The sequence below is a fragment of the Ceratotherium simum genome, chromosome 22, assembly GCF_057802395.1.
Source record: "Ceratotherium simum simum isolate JZ-2026a chromosome 22, ASM5780239v1, whole genome shotgun sequence".
Taxonomy (NCBI): Eukaryota; Metazoa; Chordata; class Mammalia; order Perissodactyla; family Rhinocerotidae; genus Ceratotherium; species Ceratotherium simum.
In genome coordinates, this window is record NC_141921.1 from 44,637,855 (window position 1) to 44,662,319 (window position 24,465).

The 24,465-nt window shown below is 44.1% G+C and overlaps 1 protein-coding gene across 8 annotated transcripts in view; it reads left to right on the top strand.

The window, feature by feature from the left end:
* RERE (arginine-glutamic acid dipeptide repeats) overlaps nucleotides 1-24,465 on the top strand; it is a 420,402-nt gene that overhangs the window by 331,662 nt on the left and 64,275 nt on the right. Inside the window, exon 1 of one of the 8 annotated variants that reach the window (XM_014783839.2) lies at nucleotides 23,375-23,471. The exons of 6 other annotated variants lie outside the window; for them this stretch is intronic. The gene's annotated coding sequence lies outside the window, so the exon portion shown is untranslated. Of the gene's footprint in view, nucleotides 1-23,374; nucleotides 23,472-23,806; nucleotides 23,984-24,465 lie in introns of those variants that run through there. One more of the 8 variants, XM_014783838.2, reaches the window with a different exon arrangement.

Below are 24,465 nucleotides of genomic sequence, written 5' to 3' on the forward strand. Positions count from 1 at the left end.
CCCTCTCTCCCTCTATCTCCCCCCGTCCCCATCCCTCCCTCCCTCCCCCCGCCCCCCTCAAACCCCTATTGAACATTCCAAGGATCCACTTAGATTATTTTGCTTTTAGACAAACTCTCAGAAGGATTAGAGGGGGCAGTAAGCATCACGTTATATTATCCTCCACTGGTTTGAAATAATTTCAGGCACTGGAGAATTCCGTTGTTATGAGGATATGCCTGTGTAGGGGAGGCACTCTCCTTCAGATGAATATCTTTACGAAATGGGTGGTGGATTCTTAGAGTGCAAAACCAAACATTTTTGTCTATTTCTGGATAACCAACTTTAGATTTGCCTTTAAAAATATTATACAGGGGGGCCGGCCCCGTGGCTTAGCGGTTAAGTGCGTGCGCTCTGATGCTGGCGACCCCGGTTCTGATCCCGGGCGCGCACCGACGCACCGCTTCTCTGGCCATGCTGGGGCCGCGTCCCACATGCAGCGGCTGGAAGGATGTGCAGCTATGACATACAACTATCTACTGGGGCTTTGGGGAAAAATAAATTTAAAAAAAACAAAAAAATATTATACAGGGATTATACAGGGAGAAAGAGAGGAAGGACTTCTTTTTTTTACCTTATATTGAATTTAATTCCACTGCATTTCCACACCTACTCATTGCAAGGGTTGCTGGATGCTTATGAAACCCCTTTATGCATTGTTCACTGTCATAATTCTTTCTCTAGTTGAATCTTCTGTTCCCGTTGTTAGTTCTGTTATTCAAGTGACTTTTTTTTGTGTTTAGCTTAGTTTTTTAGAAACAAGATTGAAAAACAATATTGATTCCCTTATTCAAAAGGAAGGGAACTTATCGCTGACTTGAGACAAATAAACTGCATTTGTTCTTTAACTGCTAAGATCTCTGCAGGGATCACCACTAACCTTGATAATTGCCTGGCAGTGTGACATCCTTGACTGATTTTGGCAGTGGGTGTAAATGAGCTCTTGAGTTGGACGTTGTCACCGCAGGCAACCTAGAGAGGAGATGGCAGCCACACGATTGGAAACTCTTTTTGAGTGCCTCTTCTACTCCCAGCAGTGTGCTAGGGTCCTCGGGGGTCGCAAGGATGAGCATGCTGCTTTTCCCTCTCGGACAGGGAGATCAAGAAGGGCTCTGAGGAGGAAGTATTATTTGAGAGGAGCCTTGAAGGATGGATAGAATCTCACCAGGCAGAGTTGATAGAGGTTAATGGAAGAACGAAGGCATCAAAAACTGTGGGTTGTTGGTTAGTAGCTGGTTGCCCAGTTTGAATGAAGCTATGGGTAGAGAAATAGATGATTCAGAGATAGCTGATTCAAAAGTTAGCTGATTCAGGGGCCGGCTCCGTGGCTTAGCGGTTAGGTGCGCGTGCTCTGATGCTGGCGGCCCGGGTTCGGATCCCGGGCACGCCCCAAGGCACCACTTCTCCGTCCAACCCGAGGCCGAGTCCCACGTACAGCAACTAGAAGGATGTGAACCTACGACATACAACTATCTACTGGGGCTTTGGGGGGATAAATGAATAAATAAAATCTTTAAAAAAAAAAAAACAAAAAAACCCCACAAAAGTTAGCTGATTCAAATCCTCCCACTCTTTCTTTTTTTTTTTTGTGAGGAAAATTGGCCCCTGAGCTAATATCTGTTGCCAATCTTCCTCTTTTTGCCGAGGAAGATTAGCCCTGAGCTAACATCTGTGCCCATCTTCCTCTATTTTGTATGTGGGACACTGCCACAGCATGGCCTGATGAACAGTGCATAGGTCCATGCCCGGGATCTGAACCTGCAAACCCCGGGCGGCCAAAGCAGACCATGCAAACTTAACCACTATGCCATTGGGCCGGCCCTCAAAAGCCTCCCACTCTTGACTGAGAAGTTTATGTTTAATTTAATAAGAAATAAGGAATAATTATATATTTTTGAATGTGGGGAGTGATAGGACTGGGACCATCATTGAAGATTAATCTGGCAGTAACATGGGACAAATTGAAGTGGGTAGAGAAGGGAATCAGTGGTTCTGCAACGTGGCTGCACAATAGGATCACCTGGGGAACTTTAAAATGTCCCAGTGCCCAGACTACACTCTAGACCAATTAGATCACAGTCTCTGGAGTGGGACTCAGGCATCCATGTTCCAGGCCCTGAGAACCATGGGGCTGGGTAAGGACTGTGGTCCTAATGAGAGATGTTGAGAGCTCTAACTATATAGCAGTGGTTCTCAACCTTGGTTGTACACTGGCATCACACGAGGAACTTTACACACATGTGCGCGCGCGCGCACACACACGTACACGATGGAGACTTGGGTCCCACCCCAGAGATTCTGATTCAGTTCATCTGGGATATGACTAGGGTATTGGAGTTCTAATGTACAGCCAAAGTTGAGAACAACTGAGGTAGAGGTATGAGAAGCGAGAGGACAGACTAAAATTGAGAGGCCTAAAGGAAGACCTCTATTATGTGCCAGGTGTTGTTCTGAGCACTCGACGTGAATTGAGTCATTTGTTGACGTTTTACAGATGAAAAAGCTGGGTCACAGACAGGAGAGAGAACTTTCCCGAGGTCACAGAGGGATTTGTAGAGCCTGCTTCCCACTCAGTCTCCTGGCTCTAGAGCCCAGCTCTTAACGTACTATACGATGTGGCCTCTCTAGAGAAGCCTAGCTGATTGGAGGTGGGAAGCAAGGAGAAAGTGGAGAGATGCTGTTCAGATTTTGTGTTTTAGTACAAGGGAGGAGGCTGGTGATACTATTAATAAAATTGTGAAACCAGGGGAAATATTTGCTTTAGGGGAGAGTAGGAGAGTTTATGTTGAACTTGAAGTGATTGCAGAAGATGTGGGTGGATGTAACAGTTAGAAATAAAGGTCTAGAGATAGAGAAGCTCTCTGGTTTACAGAAAAAGTTCACAGTTGAGGAAAGTGGGCTTGAAGAGGTTGATTAGCTTGCTCAGGGTCTCAGAGCTAATAAGTGGCAGAGCCAGGGTCTGATGAGGTTGCCAAGGATAACAGTGCAGAGTGAGAAGAGACTCTTAGGGAATTCTTATGTTGGGGGCGGAAGGATGGACAAAGTGACAAAGTCAGGAAAGGAATAGCTCAAAAGGGAGGAGAAAGGTTTGGATATTAAACAATATAAATATTGTTTAACTTATTAAATATTATGTTTAACTTAATAGGAAATGAGGAATAGTTTCCTGTTTTTGAATGTTGGCAATGATAGGACTGGAGCTGTCCTTGACATACCTCAATTGAAAGATTGGGGTAGGAAATTGGTACAAGGTCAGGATGCTGAGGCATGTCTAGTAGTATTGATCACATTGTTGAAATAATTGATAGTGAGTCCCAGGCTGCATAGAGAACTTGGGGAACCCGGACAGAGATGGTAGAGGAGTTGAGGGGCTAGAGGTCACAATCCAGAAGAAGAAGAGATTTTGTGGGATTAAGGGTGGCTGTGCAGTAGTAAATAAAAGAAAATTTCTGGTTTCATGTCTTAGATGTTTTCATTGATGTCCAGTCATAAGGGCTGGCTACTAGTGGATGGCTAGGTTAGAATAAGGGTACCAAAAATGGTGAATGCAGACAGAATATTAGAAGGGCTATGGGCAAGATTTTTCATGTTCCTGAGAGTGCTGTCAAAAGATAGGATAGAAAAAGGGCCTTTTAGCTAGGTGCAGGATCACTGAATAAGGGGGAGGAGGCTGGCTTGGTTGGTTGATATGATGATGAGGAAAAGCAGTTGCAGGTGGTAGATGATGTGGTCAGACAGGATTGTCACTGTTGAAGTCGAAGAATGCACACAGAACTAAACTTCTGGCCTTGTGATTTGGAGGGGTTGAGAGAGATGTTGTGTAGGTCTTAATGGGAGGATGCTGAGGGAGGGGGAGTTTTGGGTATGAGGGCATTTGGAGGAGAGAGAGAGAGAGAGAGAGAGAGAGAGAGAGAAAATAGGTCTCTAGGGACATGGTATGAGGAGCCAGTTGGGGGTTGCTAGGGTGAAGCGTACCTAGTCAGAAGTAGGAGTCGGGATGAAAGTAACGGGGAGGGGGTGGGAAGGAAGTTTGATGGTCATTTTAGGTCTGATGGGTACGGAGACTGAGGGCTGGCCCCTATGCTGCTCTGTTAAATGGTGTGCTTCTTGAGGGCCAATCCATTTCTTATAGTGCCTTACTGCTCAGTGGGTTCATTAAATGCTAAATTGAGTTTAATTGAATTAACATGTAAAGCTTGAAGGTGGAGGCAAGTGGTGAGGAGGCAGGATTTTGTGACTACACGAACATTTAGAATTTGAGACTGCAGATTGGAGAGTTGGCTCCAGAATGTACTGTGCTCTTTGTTTCCTCAGTCACTCAACAAATATTAGGCAGTTAACTGTGTACTAGGCACTGTCTGAGCTCTGGGGATAGAAATAAGAGTGGACATACTGTTCTCATGGAGCTTGCATTCTAATGGAGAACACAGACAAGTGAATTAACATAAATAATTCAGGTAGATGCTATGAAGAAGATAAATTAGTTATACTACATGTGTAGCTATAGTGCTGGCTTCTTCAGGGTAGCAGCAGCTTCTCATTCCATATTACTAATTCTTCTGAGTAAGTTTGGGCAAACAATACCTGTGGTAATTCAAGTCACTAATCAAAAATGATACATGTACGGCGCCGGCCCCGTGGCGTAGCGGTGCTCTGCTGCTGGTGGCCCGGGGTTCGGATCCTGGGCGCTCACTGACACACTGCTTGTCAGGCCATGCTGTGCCGGCGTCCCACATAAAGTGAAGGAAGATTGGCTGGATGTTAGCTCAGGGCCAGTCTTCCTCAACAAAAAGAGGAGGATCGGCATGGATGTTAGCTCAGGGCTGATCTTCCTCACAAAAAAGCAAACAAACAAAAAGAATGATACATGTTTTTCTAATAATTCAAATTACTTAATCCTCATCTGGTGATCTTTGGGGTCATGTCTCAGTTGCCTATAAACTGCTTCTTGTCAGGGCCAGATAAATGCCTTCAGGACTCAGGAACTTTTGAGAGCATAGAAGAGACAAGAACTTTGCTATGGAAGTAAAATCATGTAGCTGTTTTTGAAGTAAAAATCTATGCATTTTTCATGCATAGATGTGCATTTTCCAGTATGAGGGACACAATAACAAGATGTTTAAATGCCAAAAAGATGCTATAAACCTTTTTCATGACTTTTTGGCTTGGGGGAAAGGTTAGAAGAGAAGGATCTAGTTCTTGTTAAAACCTTTGCTGGTAGTCATTCATGAGATTATTCATCTTTGGATGGTAAGATAGTCATCTTTGGATGAATATTCTCTCTGGCCAGGGGAAAGAGAATGGGAAGAAGTTATGGCTAAACCCAAAAAGGGGGCCCTGTCTAGCCTATAGAGTTCCCTTTAGGTGTCATTATGGTTTCGTTTTCTTCAGTGAGTGCTTCCTTAGTGTAATATGTTTTATCAAACAGGCCTAAGAGCCTAAAGCAAAAATTAAAAATAAAAAAGACATGAAGGAGCCTGATGGATAGATGATTATTTCCTCATTATAAAGAATATTTCTTTAATCCTTTATTAGACCACAAGACTTTCTTTCTGCTGGTAGCCATCCCAGATTGTGTTCAGAAGGTCCCACCAATCCCAACCTGCCTGCAGTCAGAGCAGCCTGAGTCTTCTGCAAGCCCGGGAGAAGGCTGCGAAGGCTGATCTCAGGTCTCAGCGCAGTCTCTAAATTAACCAGGGGAAAGAAACCTGCTGCTGGCATGCGAGGTTTCCCCTGAATGTTTGCTGCCATTGTGTCCTGTTATTTTTCGGTTCGTGATTTGCTCAAAAACAAGAAACTCCAGTTCCTCCTCCTTTTTTTCTCTTTCTATCCCCTCCCTTCACTTCTACTTTTCTCAGATAACTCCTCATCTGTCTATAGAAAACCACCCATTAGTAATGTAATTAATGTTTGGTGGTAGAACACAAAAACGTTGGTAAACCTGTTCTTGATTGAGTCTGTGGCTCAGACTAGTTGCTGTACCTTTGGCAAGTCATTGATCCTCTCTCTAAGAAATGACAGTATTTAAATAATTAGGCTTCCAATTCTGAAAGGTTCAGGTACTGATAATAGGAATTGCCATTGAAGAAACATTTATTAAATGCCTGTCATATACGTGCAAAGGACTCTGCCAGATGGCCCCAGACAGGACCACCCCACCTCAAGGAGAAAGATTGTAATGGCAGTGCTGGATTTGGGTGCCCAGAACCTAGTGCTGGGCAGAATGTGGGAAGTTCCATGGTGGGGTACACAGAAAGACAGAAGCGCACAGGAGGATGACAAAGCATAGGCATGAGATAGTAAGTAAGCTTGCTCAGGGTCACACCAGTAGTAAGTGAAGGTACTCAGGGATCCAAGTCAGGTGGTCCAGCCCAAGAACGGCTCCATGGCCACATTGCACAGGATCCCCAGACAGAATATTGTGTGAGGAGAGACAGAGGCAGGAGACTGGGAGCATCTTCAGGAAACAGCAGGGGCCTGGTTTGAGTTGAATTGAGGGCAGCACAAGTGCCACCGCTTCCTTCTTCTTGCGTTCATCATAGACATTGTTTTACCCAGCACTGTCTCCCCCTGAGCTGAACTGAAACCTCAGAATCCCTTTGAACACAACTTCTAATCCAAGCACTTGAGTGTGGTGGGAACTGAGGCTGGAGTGATAGAATGGAGATCACTGGGCACTTTAATTGGCATACTGAGGAGTTTGAGCTCTTTACCTTCTTGAACAGAGAAGTGCCATAATCAGTTTTGGAATTCAACTAAAGAACAGTTTTTACCCCGGGGTGAACAACAGTTAGACAGTGCAGGGTCTTTGGTGGTGCAGTCTGTCTTGGCTTTAGAAAGTGTTTTTAGTAACCCTAGTTTGGTTCTATTAGGTGAAACCAGAGTCTGATAAATCTGGCTGAGATATGGAAGCATGCTTGGTGCTCCCAAGAATTCCTGCGTCTTCCTTTAGTAGATACAAAGTTAAAAATAATTTTTTCCCGGGGCCGGTCCAGTGGCGTAGTGGTTAAGTTCGCACATTCCGCTTAGGCGGCCCGAGGTTTGCAGGTTCAGATCCTAGGTGCGGACCTATGCACCACTCATCAAGCCATGCTGTGGCAGGCATCCCACATATAACATAGAGGAAGATGGGCACAGATGTTAGCCCAGGGCCAATCTTCCTCTGCAGAAAAGAGGAGGATTGGCAACAGATGTTATCTCAGGGCTAATCTTCCTCACCAAAAAAAAATAATAATAATAATTTTTCCCCATGAAGCCCCTAAAAGAATTTTGCCTAAAACCATATACTCCCTCCCGAGTTTAAATTGGCATATACTTTTTTCATCATATGGATGTAATTTCTAACATATGATAAATATTGACATTTGAAAATAAAACTGTTCCATCATTCTTTTAAATATACCCAGTGCGTTTTGAATACCATTGAGATTTATAACCATTATTATCATATTTTAAAAATACATGAATGAGCTCCTTTTTAGCATACAATTTTACATCTTATCTTTGCCTCCTTTAACTTATATTTTCAGTCTACTTCCCCATAGACTTTAATCCTAATGTGAAGCATTTTGTGCTTGAGAATCTGTTGTCAGATCATCCTTTCATACTCCCTGCTACAAAAGTATAGGCATCAAAATACGTGTACCTATTTTATTTAGCAATAAAGCTCTAGGTATTAAAAGAGAAATTCAGATTATGTTACTATAATAATTATTAGTGCACAGTTAAGAAAAACAAGATATAAATGTTGATAAAATTTTACTTTTTGTTTAATATTTGTTGGAAATTAGATGAATTTGCTTTTTTAAACGCTTTAGTTCTTGGATGAATGTTACTTATTGTTAGAATGAGGCCATGTCCTTCATCAATTTTATTCTTATACTTCATTTATTTGTAGCTACAAGTGCTCAGTTTACATAAATAAGTAGATGAATAAGTAGATGAGAATGAAAGTTTTATTAGTGTCACTCAGTTATTTGAATTCCTTCCATAATAATGCCAAAAATATAATTTATCATCAGATATGATTTTCATTAATTTATGAGATGACATCTCCACTGGATCCTCCTTCAGTTTTGATGAAAGCAAAGATTAGAAAGTACTTCCTGACATGCATAAGGCTTTCTTATTGTGACCTTAGAGTTAGTCACTGTGTCAACCCTAGCATCTGTGTTTGAATTGACCCTTTATTTAGTGCCCTGGAGTTTCTGCATCAGGGGCAGTGCTGCCTAGTAGCATTCCAGATGGGAGAGAGGGATGCCTTTGTGAAGCTAGAGGAAGGCGATTGTGGAAGGGAAGGTGGAAGAGGAGAGCTGCACCTTCCTCACAAGAGTGTGTTTTCAGACAGATGAATTTTAGGAAAGAAAATATACGAAAGTTGAGTGGAAGTGAATTCCCGTAAAACTATTTGAGTCCATGTACCCTTAAGAAAGTCTTTTGTGTCTGCACATCCCGGTTTGCAGACTATGGACCTACAAATCCTGCTTGCCAGGCCCATTTCTGGGTGCTGTGGACACCCAGGGAAAGTCAGGCCCCTGTAGGATCTGGGCTGGCAGCGTTAAGAGGCCATCCTGGGAGCCTTGCAAACATCCTCCAGGATGCAGTCGGTCAGCCTTTGGCAGTGAACCAGGCTGCACATTTGCTTTGGTGGTTAAATGATGAGTAAATTACTGTCCTTGCCTCCAGGAGTTTATAATCTGAGCTCAAATTATAAAACAAAACAACGCCCCCCCCCCAAAAAAAAACCCAGAAAACAAAACCCTCTGCAAGATCTTGTTATTTAATATGTTAATAAAGTATGTATATTTACATTTTTAAATGTTTTGATAACTAGATTTCAGTATAACTGGTTTCCTTTGTAATCCTATATATTTTATTTTAGGCATTTAAAAACCGTTTCTGTAAGGGGTTAGGCTTTACCAGACTGCCAAAAGGGTCCATGGCACAAAAAAATGAAGAGCCATGTTCTGACTGCTGGCCTCTTCCAAAAACTACAGATAGTCTCTGAAGGGTCCTAGATGCAATTGTTGGTAAAGGGGTTTCATAGAAGGCCCTGCATGGAGTTGATGCTTGGTAGGACTGGGGTGCAACCTCACTGGCTGGGGCATGCACCATTAGTGTTTAAAATGTTGCATTAGATGGTCGGATCTCAGATCTGGTGTTATCAGGCATTATTCGAAGGATATGAGTATCTCCTGTAATCCAGTTTACAGTCAAGCATTAGGGAATCCCCCAACCGCCAGGGGGCGTGGTTCCCGAGAGTTTTTGACCTTCTTTGCCCCAATTGTACCACAAGAAAGCCATCCTAAGGGAGAAAAACTTGCATTATTTCCAGATTGTGTTTCGCAGCAATTGAGAATGATCTCGGTTTTATTAGTAAGTAATGTGGAGCTGGGGCTTCTTAGTTATTGTTTGGTTTGTTTCTTTAACATCTCAACATTCATTGTTTTCTTCCTGGTGCTTCTTAGGCAGCTCCACGCACAGGTCCCCTGACTTGAGGCTACAGAGCTGCATTTAGATCAGGTTTCTCCATGCTGCTGACTTTATCTCATTTACAGTATCACATTTCTGTTACCATACACTGTGTGATCTGGGCCTCCCCACAGCTTTTCAACAGTTAGTAATTGAGCAGGAAGTGTGTTTTTATTACAGTGGCCTTTTGATTTTGATTTGACAATCGTATAGTGTTTAGCAGAGAGCAGAGGTGGGGAAGTGGCTCTCTGAAACACATTTTTGACAGAGAGAAGTCTGTTGTTTCAGCCACTTGGCTATCTGTCAGCGGTTCTCAGACTTCCCCCTTGTGTTGGTTGCCTGGCAACCTGGGGCTGGAGCAGTCAAACCGTGGCCAGTGCTTTTCCAAGCCCAGATTGGGAGATGATTTATTGGTGGAACTGTAAGCACGGTAAACCCAAGCCTCAGAAATGGACCTTTTTTTTCCTTTTTTAAACCAGGAGTTTATACAAACCACATCAAGAAAAAAGAGAAAGAATATCAGTTGGAGGGTTTTGTTGCAAAAATTTTAAGGAATAAAATTAAGGCCTATAGTGAGTTTGTTATGTGTCTATCCACATATGTGTAGGTTAATATTTTTACTTAGTTGGATTATTACCCTTTTTTTCCTTTTATTTTTACTGGAACACTCAACATTTTGAAAGTTAGTGCTTTTTTGGGTAAATTAGGATGCTTGGGATGCCATCATCCTTCCATGAGAAACTCAGCCCAGGGGGAATGTTAGTGGCTTGCTTGGTGTCATCTGTGAAGCCCTGATAGAATCAGGCGTGGAACCAGAGCCCAGCTCTCCTGACGCCTGTGTCTACATTCTGGATTTAATGCAGTGAGCGTAAAATGCTGATTGCTCTTCTCTCTGTTTTTCAAAGTAAACTGAAAAATCCAAAGACCCTGCCTTACTATATGCTGTGTTAACAGGTGCTTAAGGAGGTCTTCCTCTTCATAAGTGTATGTATCTGTGTGTGGAGAAGGTACAACTGTCATTTTAGGACAAGTTAATTCTGAACTTTCAGATTCTTCCCACTTTCTGCTTCTGCCTACACTGCCTTCTCTTGCCTCCCCTGCTGCCCCCCCCATTTTATAATTATAACCTTTTAACTGTGAAAATTATCCCATATTTATTTTTGCTATAAAAGTGGGTTTTAAAGCTCTTTTTGATGTTTCTCCTTCATACAGTCTTAAATAATTTCTCCAGTATTGCAAATGAGGATGAAGAGGAATCTGTTTTGGGGGGCAGTCTGTATGGGAGGAGAGGGCAGAAGAGTCTCAGCCTGACTTAGCAGGCTAAGCATTTCTTAAGCATTTCTTTTTGTAAAATTTTAAGGAAATACTTTGGAATTCAAACTCCACTCTGCGTGCAGCCCAATGTATCCAACTGTGTATGTAAGTGTGCTATTAGTATGTTTGTATTCCTTATAAATATACAGATCTAATCTGTGTGTGTAATTTACACACAGCTGTGATCATGTTCCCTTAATACTAATATTTTCAGCAGAAGTGAGGTATCATGGGAGCACTATTGTTCCAAACAAAAGCCAGCAGAGAAGCCTCATGATGGGGCCCATTACCAGCCCCTGATGTGGGGATTTTCCCTTAAGGGACTCTCTTGTGAGAGCCATCCAGCATAGGAGTAGCATGAGACCAAACAGGTACCTGTAATAGAAAGAAAACAATGACCACCACTTAGACAGGGATCTGCCTTCTGAGGTTCGCCTTTTGTAATTGAAATACACTCCCCTTCCCCCTCCACTCCCTTACATTTCCTAAAGGGATAACTGATTTTCCCCCCTTTTTGGAGATTGTTTAAAGTGAAAAATTAAATGAGGAGCCCAGGCCCGTATCATGTTGTCCTGAAGAGGAAACAAAGTCCAGGAGCCTCTTCTATGGCAGGAGCTGCAGTGAGCCCCTGGTGCTGGTCAGTGCCTCAGTTTCCTCTGTTTTGGGAAGTGGGGCAGATCATAACAGCTTCTGGATTTGGTTGTGTTCTTCTGGAAGACAGGTTTTACTTAATTTGAAATAACAGGCTTTTATGATTTTATTTCATTTGGGATTATATGATATCATTGCCCATAATTCTAACAGTATATTTATTTTACCTCTCTAATAGAAAACTTTTAGTGCTTTGGGTGTTTTAATGTTTCACAAAAAAGAATGATCATTCTAGACCTGTGTTGTCCAATATGGTAACCACTAGACACATATGGCTAGCACTTGAAATGTGCTAGTCCAAGTTGAGATGTGCTGTAAGCATAAAGCGCACACTGAATTTCACAGACTGAGTAGGAAAAAAAGGATGTAAAATATTTCATTAATAATTTTTATATTGTTACATGTCAAAGTGATAATATTTTGGATGTATCAAGTTAAAATGTATTATTAAAATTAATTTTACCTGTTTCTTTCTAAAATATAGCTCCTGGAAAATTAAAGTTACATATTTGGCTCACCTTAGTGGCTCACGTTCAATTTTTATTGGACAGCCACTGGTCTGAGCTGTTTTGCAATTTTTGCAAAAGCCTGCCTCACTAAAGATTTCTATTTCTTTGTTCCGTTGTAACTTAAAGACAAGCCACATTTCTTTTTTCAGTTGATTCCTCTTTCTTCTTATGCTGAGTTCTACTTTGTTAAAGAAGGTGAACTTTTTAATGACTTATTTGTGAGCCACTTTACAGAGACATTTATGTAGAGACTTTACGGTGATATTGCAGGGAGAGAAGGGCTTCTTATGCCAGTTTGGGTTCTGTTATTAGTGTTGGGTTATTTTTAATTTGGGTGTAGCTGGGCAGCCATAATTGGTAAGAGGTATTTAGCTGGCGGTATTTCTACATCTGTTAATGCTGCTGCTTAACTAGCCAGTTCTCATTTGACTTGAAAGTGCATTGAAGCATGCTCTGATATTCACCCAGTGGCAATGTTTTGTTAGGCCTGCAGTAATGAAAGGACTTCAGCATACTCAACGTAATCATCTAGACTCAGGGTCATATAGACAGAGACCTATAGGATGGCTCACTGGCCTTTGCTATGTGAACCATCCAACGTGAAGTCATTTTCCCGTTAGGCATGTAGTCTTTGAATGAAAAATGGTATAACCATTATGTGACATTTGAGACCACCTAGGAAGGGTTTAACACACAGGTGTGTTGAAAAAGGAAATTATCAGCTTCACTCTGGGAGCTGAGCTGGCATCATGGAGTGGGATGGTGTGGTTTCTCCAGTGGGACTTTTACGTTTGAACAGATAGGAAAGTTAATGTCAGATCATTTTGTAGGTAGTAATTAGAGAGTTAGAAACTTAGTGAACACGTATCAGGAGACATTGAGTCAAGCTGGAGGGCAAATCGCATTGTGATAAGACCAAGTCAGCTCACCTCCACATACACTGACTTATTCATTCAACCAGTGATTGTTGATCACCTGCTGTATGTGTCAGGTGCTGTCTAGGTGCTGGGGATATAGTAGAGAAAAAATTCCCTCGTGTTTGGTAACATCTATATCATGTCATGTCATATCACATGGTAATAAGAGCCACGTGTTCAAGTGAAGCAGAAGGGCCAGCCCAGTCGCGAAGCGGTTAAGTTCACGCACTCTGGTTTGCCAGCCCAGGGTTCGAAAGTTCGGATCCTGGGCGCAGACCTACACACCACTTATCAGGCCATGCTGTGGCAAGCGTCCCACATATAAAGTAGAGGAAGATGGGCACATAAGTTAGCCCAGGGCCAATCTTCCTCAGCAAAAAGAGGAGGATTGGCAAGAGATGTTAGCACAGGGCTAATCTTCCTCACCAAAAAATAAATAAATAAAGTGAAGCAGAGTCAGGTTATAGAGAGTGACAGGGCATTCAGATTGCCTGAGGAAGTCTAATTGGAAGGTTGTTTACTGGTTCATTTAATTAATTAACACAGTCATGCACCGCTTAATGATGAGGATACCTTCTGAGAAGTGCGTCACTAGGCAGTTTCGTCCTTGTATGAACAGAGTGTACTGAAGGGGAACAAAATTTGCCACCCCAAAATGTGTCTCTTTAACATGAAGATTATTTTAGGCTGATTATTTTTAAGAAATAAAAGGCTCAGAAAGTTTTTCTCGTTACCTCCCCTTAACTGCCAAAACGAATTCAGATTAAAAAACCTGTCTCAGGGGGCCGGCCCCGTGGCTTAGTGTTTAAGTGCGTGCGCTCCGCTACTGGCGGCCCGAGTTTGGATCCCGGGGCGCGCATGACGAACCGCTCGTCTGGCCGTGCTGAGGCGGTGTCCTATATACGACAACTAGAAGGATGTGCAACTATGACATACAGCTATCTACTGGGGCTTTGGGGAGAAAAAGGGAAACACACACACACAAAAAGGAGGAGGATTGACAATAGATGTTAGCTCAGGGCGCCGGTCTTCCTAAGCAAAAAGAGGAGGATTGGCATGGATGTTAGCTCAGGGCTGATCTTCGTCACAAAAAAAACAAAAACAAAAACAAAAAACCCTGTCTCAAGAAGCAAGCTATCACCTTAACATAACATGAACTAGGTGGTGGACAGGGAAGAACCTAGAAAAGCCTGTTCTTTGGGCTCCCCTCTGTGTTCTTCTGTTTCTCTCTGGCCAAACACTTGTTTTCCAAATGTTTGCTCCTTTTCACCTTTCCTTTCCTTTCACTGTGAATTGCCTTCTTTCCCTTTGAAGTCCTTGACTTTCCTCACTCCCAGCATCTTCTTTTGTCTTTAGCTGAGAATGATATTTAAGATGAGGGCTTCAGCCATTTTGGTGAGTTACTCATTCCTCTTGGGTTTCTCCCACGTATGCATGTTATTAAACTTTTGTTAGTTTTTCTCCTGTTAATCTATCTCATGTCAATTTAATTCTTAGACCAGCCAGAAGAACCTAGAAGGATAGAGGAAAAGTTCTTCCTCCGCTACAGTACTTAGAAAAACCTAGACGGTATAGCCTACCATCTAGGCTATATGGTACTAATCTTATGGGACCACCATTATATATGTGGTCCATAGTTGACTGAAACATCATTATGCAGCAAATGACTGTAAAACGTTGAGGTTAAAGTTTTTAGTGTTTTTTTGTAATGAATCTCATATTGGTTTCCTATTGCTGCATAACAAATTACCCCCAATGATAAAATTTACCTCAACTTAAAAAAACAATGATCATTTATTATCGCTCACAGTTTCTGTGGGACAAGAATTAGGAATGGCTCAGCTGTGCGGTTCTGACTGGAGGGGCTTTCAGGAGGTTGCAGTCAGATGGTAGATGAGGTTGGAATCATCTTGAAGGCTCCTTCACTCATGAGTCTGGGCTAGGAAGATTCAGACAGCAGGGGGCTGGAACAGCTGGGGCTTCTGAGACTGTCTCTCTTTGTTGCTGTCTGGTTTCCCCACCATGGTGGCTTCAGGATAGCCAGACTTAATATGGTGGCTCAGGGCTCCAAAGACATGTGTCCAGAGAGGGAGAGCCAAGCAGAAGCTGTGTTGCTTTTTATGCCCCAGTTTCGAAGTCACCCCATGTCACTTCTGTGCTACTGGGCAAGACAGTTACGAAGGTCCACCTAGGCTCAAGGGCAGGGAACAGAGACGCACCTCTCAGTGCAGGAGTGTCTTCATCACACTGTAAGAGCACCATGTGGGATGGGATAGAAATACAGGTTGTCATCAATATAAAGCTTTTGTGGGTATGTTTGTTTTATTTGTTTTGTTTTAAATAATGTATGATCCTTGTCTGTCAAATGAGAGTTTTGACTAGCTTAGATGCTCTAAAGTGTCCTTCTAACTCTGACATTTCTCTGATTCTACTATTACTAGAGACGTGGCAGGGAGTGAGTGTTGAGTTGACAGCCACCCAGCTTTTGTAGACATTTCTGGGGCACAACAGCAGAGGAGTCAGCAGAGGACTGCTGGACTCTCCTTGCTGGCCTCATACACCTTAAGCCCTGGCACTTCAGTCACCCTCTGTGATATGTTTCTGTAGCTATTCTTATGGGAGTGGGGGTAGATAAAACAATTCTTAAAGCCAGGAGCTGTCCATTTTCATGATAGTCATGAAGAGAGGAAGGTAGAAGAATCAGGGCAGCATCATATCAGACCTCCCTTCCTCAGTTCTCATCCTCGTCCTCCTTGGCCCGTGGAAGAAAGGAAAGGAGAGGAACCAGGGATGAGAAGGCTTTAGTATTATTCCTCCATGACAGCTACACAACTGCCATATTTGACCCTAGCAAGGACTTGTTTCAGAAATGGACAGGCTTGGATTTGGGCTTCTGTTGTAAGTACCATTGAATCTTTTTGGACGAGGTGGGAAACAGGTCCTTTTTGTTAAAACTAGGATTTATTTAACATTAAAAGTATCTTTGACTAATCTTCTGAGTTTGCAGGTAAGGCAGTTGACAAAACGTATCGTGCATTAACAGGGTCTCTTTTTGGAAAGTGTTAAGCCATGCTCTAGTCTCTGTGTAGGAGAGCAGCTACCTGCCTCACTGCGCAGCTCCCAGTGGTGGAGGACTAGAAGCACTGACTGTTGAAGCTTCACAGACGGTAGAAGGCCCAAACGCTCATCTTACACATGGGCACACAGAAACCCTGAGAGAGGACTGTGACTTACACAAGGGATGTAGTTATTTAGTGGCAGAGCCATGCACTCTAAGCCAAGTTGTTTTATGGGAAAATTTTTAACATGGATATACAGCATACAATCTCTGACACATGCTTTTGCTTCAAACAGCAAGTATATATGCGTGTATATGCAAGTATATAAACAGCTCATATATATGTATATATGTAAAATTTCCTTGAGAGGTTTCTTTTTCCTGAAGAAGTATAGTACCCTTTAATTCCTCTGATATGATTAGATACAAAAGAATGTTTTCTGCACCTAGATTCCAAGCAGTTAATCCTATTTTGAAATCTCATTTACTTCTCTACCCTTCCTGATTAGCTATGGATTGGGGCAGGATATTTAATTTACCTAAACCTCAGTTTCATCATCTGTAGAATGGGCCCAGTGATTCCTCTCTTGGAGAGTGTATTGAGGAGCCTTGAGGAGGATGTGGTCCAGGACTCATCAGTGCCCATGTTGAGACTGGTATGTCCTGAGACTATGGAAGATGTTACTCTGAATAGAAAGTGTAGGTTCAAGTCTGAGCTAGGAAAAAACGTCAGATCTAGAGTGAGATTTTAGAATCATCAATAAAAATGTTTAAATTGTTATCCTGTTTGCGGTTTTTAATCTATAACTAGTTTAATGAAATTATTAACTAGTTATCCTAAAATAACGCTGTTAAGTTCAAAGTGTACTTACAAGTGGAGTCAGAAATCAGGAGCAACATACTAAGAATCTTGGAAATGCCCACCATGGCTTGCTGGCATGTCTCCTCCTAGACAAATTCATTCTGGTGCTATTTATTGAAAAAGTAGTGCTTTACTCAGGTCACCCTTTCATTAATGTGTTAAATATTTAAAACCAAAAACCAAGTGATATTTTTCAAAGCAGTATCAATAGTATGCCTCCAGCAGGAAATGTGTTTTAGATATGGGGTGATAGGAATCTGTAACAAACGGGATTATATGGATGAAATGCAATAGATTCAGTAAGAGCCATTAATGAACCTAAGCATTGTCTAATACAGATGTTTGGAAAGGCTTTTATTTCTTCTGCTTGGCATCAGTATTCTCTGTTTTCACCCTACTCTCTCATTAACATAGGCCCACATAGGCCTTCCATTTTCTTCTGTTGCTCTGTACCTTCAGAAGAGCAGGAGACATACCCGTCTAACTCCTTGCCTGGCTTACGGGCGTATACTTTTGTATCTCAATTAGAGGGAACTGTGGTTTGCTTACCTTGCAGATCTGCTTGCAGATCTGCCTCCTCTTCAGTCTCCTGAGAACCAGTAACTTATTAACATAAAATTTTGTGCAGAAAACAGGGTAGAGCAGAAGGAGCCATTTTCACAGTGGGAATCATTTTAATACCTACAGTGTTTTCCAAACAGTTATGTAAGAGGACTGAGTAGAAGTTGCTTTTCAGAAGTCCTGGTGAGTTTCTGACTGTGACACATGAGTTAAAATTCACCAGAGGGAGTTAATTTTGAAAGCTCTCAGCCAGGGGTTAATGCAGAGTTATCTTTCAGCCATTTTTGTAGCATGGCCCCTCTCTTTCTGCTTCTCTTCTCTGCTGCAGACACAGGTCAGATCTGGCTCTTGAGATGAGCCATGTTGGGAGTTTCACGTGCAGACAAGGGAGATAAGCACACCTTATTCTTGGAAGGATTTACTCCCAGCCCAGTACTCTTCCATGCACTATCCAATTTGATATTCAGAATAATTGTTTTGAGATAGGTAGGGCAGGTATTTTATGGCTAATTTAAAAGATGAACAGATTGAGGCAAGAATAAATTATGAGAATATAGCCTTTACTTGTCCATTTATAGATCTTTGAGAAACACTTAAAATCTTAAAATGCAAACACAGGCAACAGATGCCCATTGCACCCCTGATCCACACCTTGTCCTTGACTCCATTCTTAGGCCTCACCCCATCCCTGAGGTTCCCCGATTGTTTACATACATCACCCTTGACCCTCCCACCCTGGTTCAAGTATTTGGTGACATATGGTTAGCTTTCCCATCTGTAAAATGGAGATAGTAGTAGTCGCTGCCTCGTAAGGTTGTTGTCATGTCAGTGCATGTAGAGCCTTTTAAGACAATACCTGGCGTATTATAGCACTACTCAGTGTTAGCCATTTTTATTATTATATAGGGTGCTGTTTCTATCTTTTTAATATCGTGACACATAACAATGAAGCTGCTTGCCCTAGGCCCACCCTGCCTGCCACCCCGAGGGTGGAGAGGATCCGCATCTGGGTAGGCCAGTAAGGCATTCATCACCCACGGGCACAGGGCTTGGGAGGCTCTGACATGGGGTAGGATTAGCAATAGCATGAGGAAATTCTGAACGTATTACTTGATCGTAAAAGAAAATGTTATTGCATTTTGACCCAATTATGTTTATTCCTATTAAATATCTCCCATTTCCAAAGCGGCTGTGTCTAAACAGCCATGTCAAAATTTCCTTTATGGAACAGAGGAGCAGACTAGATCCTAGGACTTCTGAGTTTGAATCTCATGTTCTTTTCATTCTACCAAAAATGAGAAATAGAGCTTTCCAGATTCTGTTAAAACCCAAGTTTAGCAGTAAGTACTGTGTTCAGGTAACTCATTTTTTTAAAGCCAGGAGTTAAATGTTCTCTACTAGGAACTTATAGGTGGGTGATTCATTTTTGTTTGTTTGTTTTTTGTGTGTGAGAGGAAGATCAGCCCTGAGCTAACATCCATGCCAATCCTCTTCTTTTTGCTGAGGAAGACCGGCCCTGAGCTAACATCTATTGCCAATCCTCCTCCTCCCCCCCCCCCTTTTTCCCCCCCAAGCCCCAGTAGATAGTTGTATGTCATAGTTGCACATCCTTCTAGTTGCTCTATGTGGGACGCCGCCTCAGCATGGCCAGACAAGTGGTGTGTGGGTGCGCGTCTGGGATCCGAACCCGGGCAACCAGTAGCGGAGCGCACGTGCTTAACCGCCAAGCCACGGGGCTGGCCCCTAGGTGGGTAATTCCTAAAGGTGATAGGAAATTTCAGCTCAGTAATGGAAAACTATAGCAATATGTTTAAAAACTGGAGCATAATTATGTAACATGATAGAGGTGCTAATTATCACTACATTGGCAATCATATTACAATAGATAAATGTATCAGATTAACGTTGTATACCTTAAATTAACACAATGTTGTTATATGTCAAAATATATTTCAATAAATAAATAAAAACTGGAGCACAATTAAAAACTAAACTGTAAAACAAAGCAAAGAACAATCTCCTTGCCATAAATAAATTTATATTTATATTTGGATCTCATCTGGTTATGGGGATTCACAAATAGAAAAGGACTTGTTTTGTGCTCCCAAGGAACACACAGTCAGGTTTATTGGAAACAAACAGCACCAGAGAAACAAGTGCCAACACCCCAAAGACCCTCAGCTCATGCATCTGAGAGTGACCAGACCGCAAGCCTGTGGAATGTAAAAGCAGGGCTGCTTGGCACTGGGAGCAGTGACCCAGCCAAAGTTACTGCCTTTTAAATGAACACAGTCTTCTTTCTCCTTCACCCTTGGCATCCTAACATTCTAATATCTATATACTGTCAGGGACAGAAAAGCTAATGGACATAGAAATAATTCATGAGGCCTTGAATTTCAGCACTGGAAATGCTGAATTTCAGCTCAACTACTAGAAGGCTGTTAAGAAACAGACCGTGTCTATGAACTTTCATTTAGAAGCTTATAGTACCTGTCTATTTATAGCCTATAGTGTTAATTATTAAATTAAAGTCCTAAAAATGTCAAGGTCTTTTTGAAGAGAGATGAATTAATAGAGGGAAAGGAGACTAGAAACCTATTTAACATATTGACCTAGTCTAATCATTGACTGCTCTGAGTGGGTTGGCTTTGTTTCGATTTTAAAGGCTACTCTACATTTCTGGTAAACCACAAGGTAAAGGCTGGTCTCTGAGAAGCAGATGTTTTGCCAGTTTTGAGGCCTTGTGGCTTTCCATAGAGAAGTAACAGTATAGGCCACATGAAGCTTTTACTTCCTTTTTTTTTTTTTTTTTTTTTTTTAAAGTGGAGCCAATGGTGCTTTGCGCTTGATAGCAGAGTCATTGATGTACATTGACAGCAGTGGTCTGTGTGTTCACCACCAGGTGTCAAATTCATATTTCTGGAAGTAGTTAGTTTGAAATGTCTATGAGACATTCAAGCAAGTGCTCCCAGTGGGCTTGGACCATAGATTTTGCCTTAGAAATAGTAGTGAGACTTTTGGGTGATATTTAGAGCCAAGGGAGCAGTGGAGATCATATCAGGAGGGAGTTTGGAGAGCAGAAAGCCTAGAACAAAGCCTTGGGAAGACTCCAACATTGAGAGGTTGAGTAGAGAATTAAGCCAGGTGATATGAGGAAAATCAGGAGAGTTTGCTGTCATGGAGCCAAGAAGGTCAATTCTGTTATCAGAGTTCAAAATGGACCCTTTGGCTTTTAACAGTCTATTTCCACTGTGACCACCTTAGCCCAGGCCCTTGTCATCTCATGGTTTGTTTCACTTATATATCAAAAGCTTGGGAGCTCCAAGTGCCTAGTGCTATAAGGAGGCAAAGTGGTATAAAATACAATTCCTGTCTCTTCAGAGCTTATAGACTCTATGAGTACATGAGGCCTTATACAAATAAACAAAGGCCAAATGGATAGGAGGGAATGGTCAGGGAATTTTCATTTTGGAGTGGGAGGGATTTGAGGTTGGGTTTGAGGTAAACTGGAGGAGGTATCTTGAGTAGGCTGTGGAGAGGAGTAGAGAAGATAGCTCAGAGTCTAGAGTTCAGACAGAGGTTTCAGCATGGGCCAGTTGGCACTCCTGGACGTCTGGTTGGAAAGGTAGGCGGGGACAGGACCCTGAACCACCTTGAAATCAGGGCTGAGGGGTGTAAACACCACCCTAAAGAGGTCAAATAGCTATTCTTAGGTAGCAGCTGGGGGCAAGACAATGCGGGACTCATGATGAAATCTGTGGTTTTGAGAAATTCCTTGGCAGAGGCTTATAAATGGCCAGGAGGAGGAGATGGTTAATAGGCCCAGCAAATAGGAAAGAGTGATAAGGGCTTGGCCTGGGACTAGCACTGGAATGGGTAGGAAAGGAGGGCATTAAAAGACCTTTTTTAGGAAGGGTACTGAGGACTTGGTAATTTGATGTTGGGGCCAACAGGAAAGGGCAGAGTCACAGATAGTGTACCAAGACTGAAAATGGTTATCTCTGTAGACTCTTATCTCCATTTTACAGAGAGTGTGGCAGTGCAGGGCATGGATTTTGGAGCCTGGGTTTGAATTCTGCCTTTGCCTCTGAGGAGTTGGGTGACCTTGGTCTGGTTCCGTAACCATCTGTGCCTCTCAGCTTCCTTGTCTGTAAAATGGAGATAATAATAGTACTTCCTTCTAGGTTGTGAGGATTTTGAATTAATATATGTGAGGCTCCTGCCATATAGTAGGTACTTAATAACTATTAGTTGAATGGATGTTCAGAGGATTACATTGTAACAAGTAGAGGAATTAGGATCTGAACTCGTTTGCCCAGTTCTACCACATTACCCTGATGTTCCAGATTCAGCCTTTCTCAGATGCTGCCTTCATTGTGCTGGCCTCTTCTAGTGAACCTGTTGTGCGTTCTTTGGCATCAAGCCCACGTTCAGATTGCATAGTCCTGGCGTTTCACCATCAGACTCACGCCAGATTGCCCACTTCAACTTGTGTAGATTCCCCCTCTCCTATAACCCACTTCCCATTCTCTACCTTTGTCTTTCGTAGAGGGCCTCTCTCCCCACCCCCTGCCCCACCTCTGCAAATGCTGTCTGTTCTTCCCAGTCTGTGATCTGGCCTCTGGCCTGTGTCTCACCACCTTGATGAAGGCATTGTGGACTGCTACAGTCCATCCCTCTTCTTGGCTCCCTTGCTGCACTGATGAGCTGCATTTCACTACTTTATGCTTGGCTGAATTAAGCCTCAGATTGTTCTGTAATGATTTCTCACACATTTATCTTACCTGCTTAAAATGAATCAATTTTAATAAAGGTCCATGGCTACCTTTTTTTTCTTTAATTCCTCCCAGTGCTAGGTGCTCAGTAAATACTTAAAGAGTGGATTAAGAAGCATTGATTCTTATGGCTGAGGTCGAGTTCAGGTCCTCCTCACCTCACCCCTGGGTTAGTGCACCAGCCTCTTTTAACTGGTTTCTCTGCATTGCAGCTGGTCTGTCCCTAATTCATGCCATAGGCCACACTGCCACCTCAGCAGTCTCTATCCAGTCTTTTCATGGAACACTCGGGCTTAAACTTCTCTACTGGCCTACAATTAGGACCATAACTTTTCAGCCTGGCCTTGATCCTCTCTGCAACCTGATCCTCTCCTGCCTTTTCTGTCTTATCTGCTGGCACTCTATTCTGCACACCCTGTCCTCCTTGTGGTTCCCAGAATGTTCTGTTTGCCCTTCCTGGCTGACTCCTCTGCTTGAAGCTCTGCTGGAGCCCACCTGGCAGGCTCATGCTCTTCCTTGTCACTTCCTCAGCAGAGTGAATTGCGCCCTCCTAGCCCCACCCACCGTCCTTTGTTCCTCTGCTGCTTTTTTTTAGGGCCTAGAAATTGATCTTTTTACCTGTCTCCCGTGCCTGCCAGACTGGAGCTCCTTGAGGGCAGGGCAGCCTCCTTCCTCCGTATATCCCCGGCGGAGATGCTCTGCACATAGCCAAGGATGCGTGTTGATCTTATGAACGATATTTTGATCAAGTAACAAAGGTTACCCTTCTTCAGACTAAAGGAGAGCTTCTTTCTTGTGCCTTGACAGATTTTTCCTCTGAACTATACGAATTATATTGAAAACTGACAATGATGAGTCATATCTTAGAAAGGGGTGAAATCTGAAAATGCAGAAACTCCAGGAATGGAGTAGGAGGTTGCAGATCCGTTTTGCAGGCCAAGTCGGGCTCTTCACTGAGTTTGCCCGGCTGGTCTCAAACACGGGGAGGGGGAGGGACTCTCCTCCCGGTGGGCAGGTGATTTATTGGCTGGGAAGCTTCCGCGGTGATTTAGTTGTGAAACGGCGCCCTGCGAGGTGCAGGCTAATGCCTGGGCCGGGCGGGAGCGGCCGCCCACAATCCCGGGCCGGAAGAGGCCGCGGGGGGTCGTCGGGGCCTGCCCCCCATCTCGCAGCCCGGGGGCAGTAGGCGTGCATCCGTCGCGTTGCTGACTCTGCCCGCCCGGAGAGAGGACTGGAGACGGAGCGGCCTGGGAAGGGCCCCGAGTGCCGGCTCGGCCCCAGGCCCGCGGGTGCCCTCTGCTCGCGCTCGCCGAGGTAGGGAGGAAGTTTCTGTGCTTTGCTGCCGGGATTTACTCCTGTTGTTCGGAAGGAGGAAACCGAGATACCAGCGCCAGGGTCCCGGGAGGCTCTGGCCGAGGGCCCGACGCAGAGCCCCGGGGTGGGGGCCGGAGCGTGGGGCCGGCGGGCGGTGCAGCGATCCAGGCCGCCTTTTGCAGACGCCCGCGGCCGCGCCGGGCTCTGCGCGCCGCGCTCGAGCCTCCTCCCCCGGCGGCGGCGGCGGCGGCGGCGGCGGCGCGGCGGCCCCAGCCCCGCGCCCCCGGCGCCCCTCGCCGCGCGGCACCGCTGCGGTCACACGCCGAGCCGCCCCGGCCGCCTCCGCCCAGCGCTTTGTGGAGCGGGAGCCGGAGCCGAGTGACAGGCGCGGCCTTTCTGCGCCCCGGACCCTGAGTGCGGCTGGCGCCGGCGTACCTGTGGCTGCCGGGCCGGCTGGCCGGCCGGGAAGTGCCACGGGGTGGGCCGCACGGGAGCGGGCTTCGAGCCCCGAGGTGGGGGCCGGGGTAGCTGGGAGCTGCCCCACTGGGGCGGGGAGGGGCTGCCCGGGAGGAATGGGACAAAGTGAAAGTCTCCAGACTGCTAAGGAAATGAGGAGGAGGCGGTGAGGGGCATCGGGAAGAAGGGAAGGGTGCCGATGATTCTTTATTTGGTGCCCTGGCTTGGCTTTTAATGACGGCGATGGCGGGGCAGGCCAGCTGGGGTTTCGGCTCCCATTGGGCGTCCGCGGTATCGATGCCTTGCTGGTGAATTTTTCGGACTAACGTAAGGGCCTTTTAACCCTCTAGGGTGCCTTTCTGGAGAAAGGGCTCCAGGTTTGGTTGTTTTTCCCCTTCTGCGCGACACTCTGGGAAGCTTCGTTCTCATGTGGAAGGCAGTTGTGCTGTTTTATAGAAATACGGAGTATACTTGTTGTTTATACCTTCGTGGACCAGTGCGGAGACTGGTGGCACAGAGGGCACAGATTGCTTCTTAG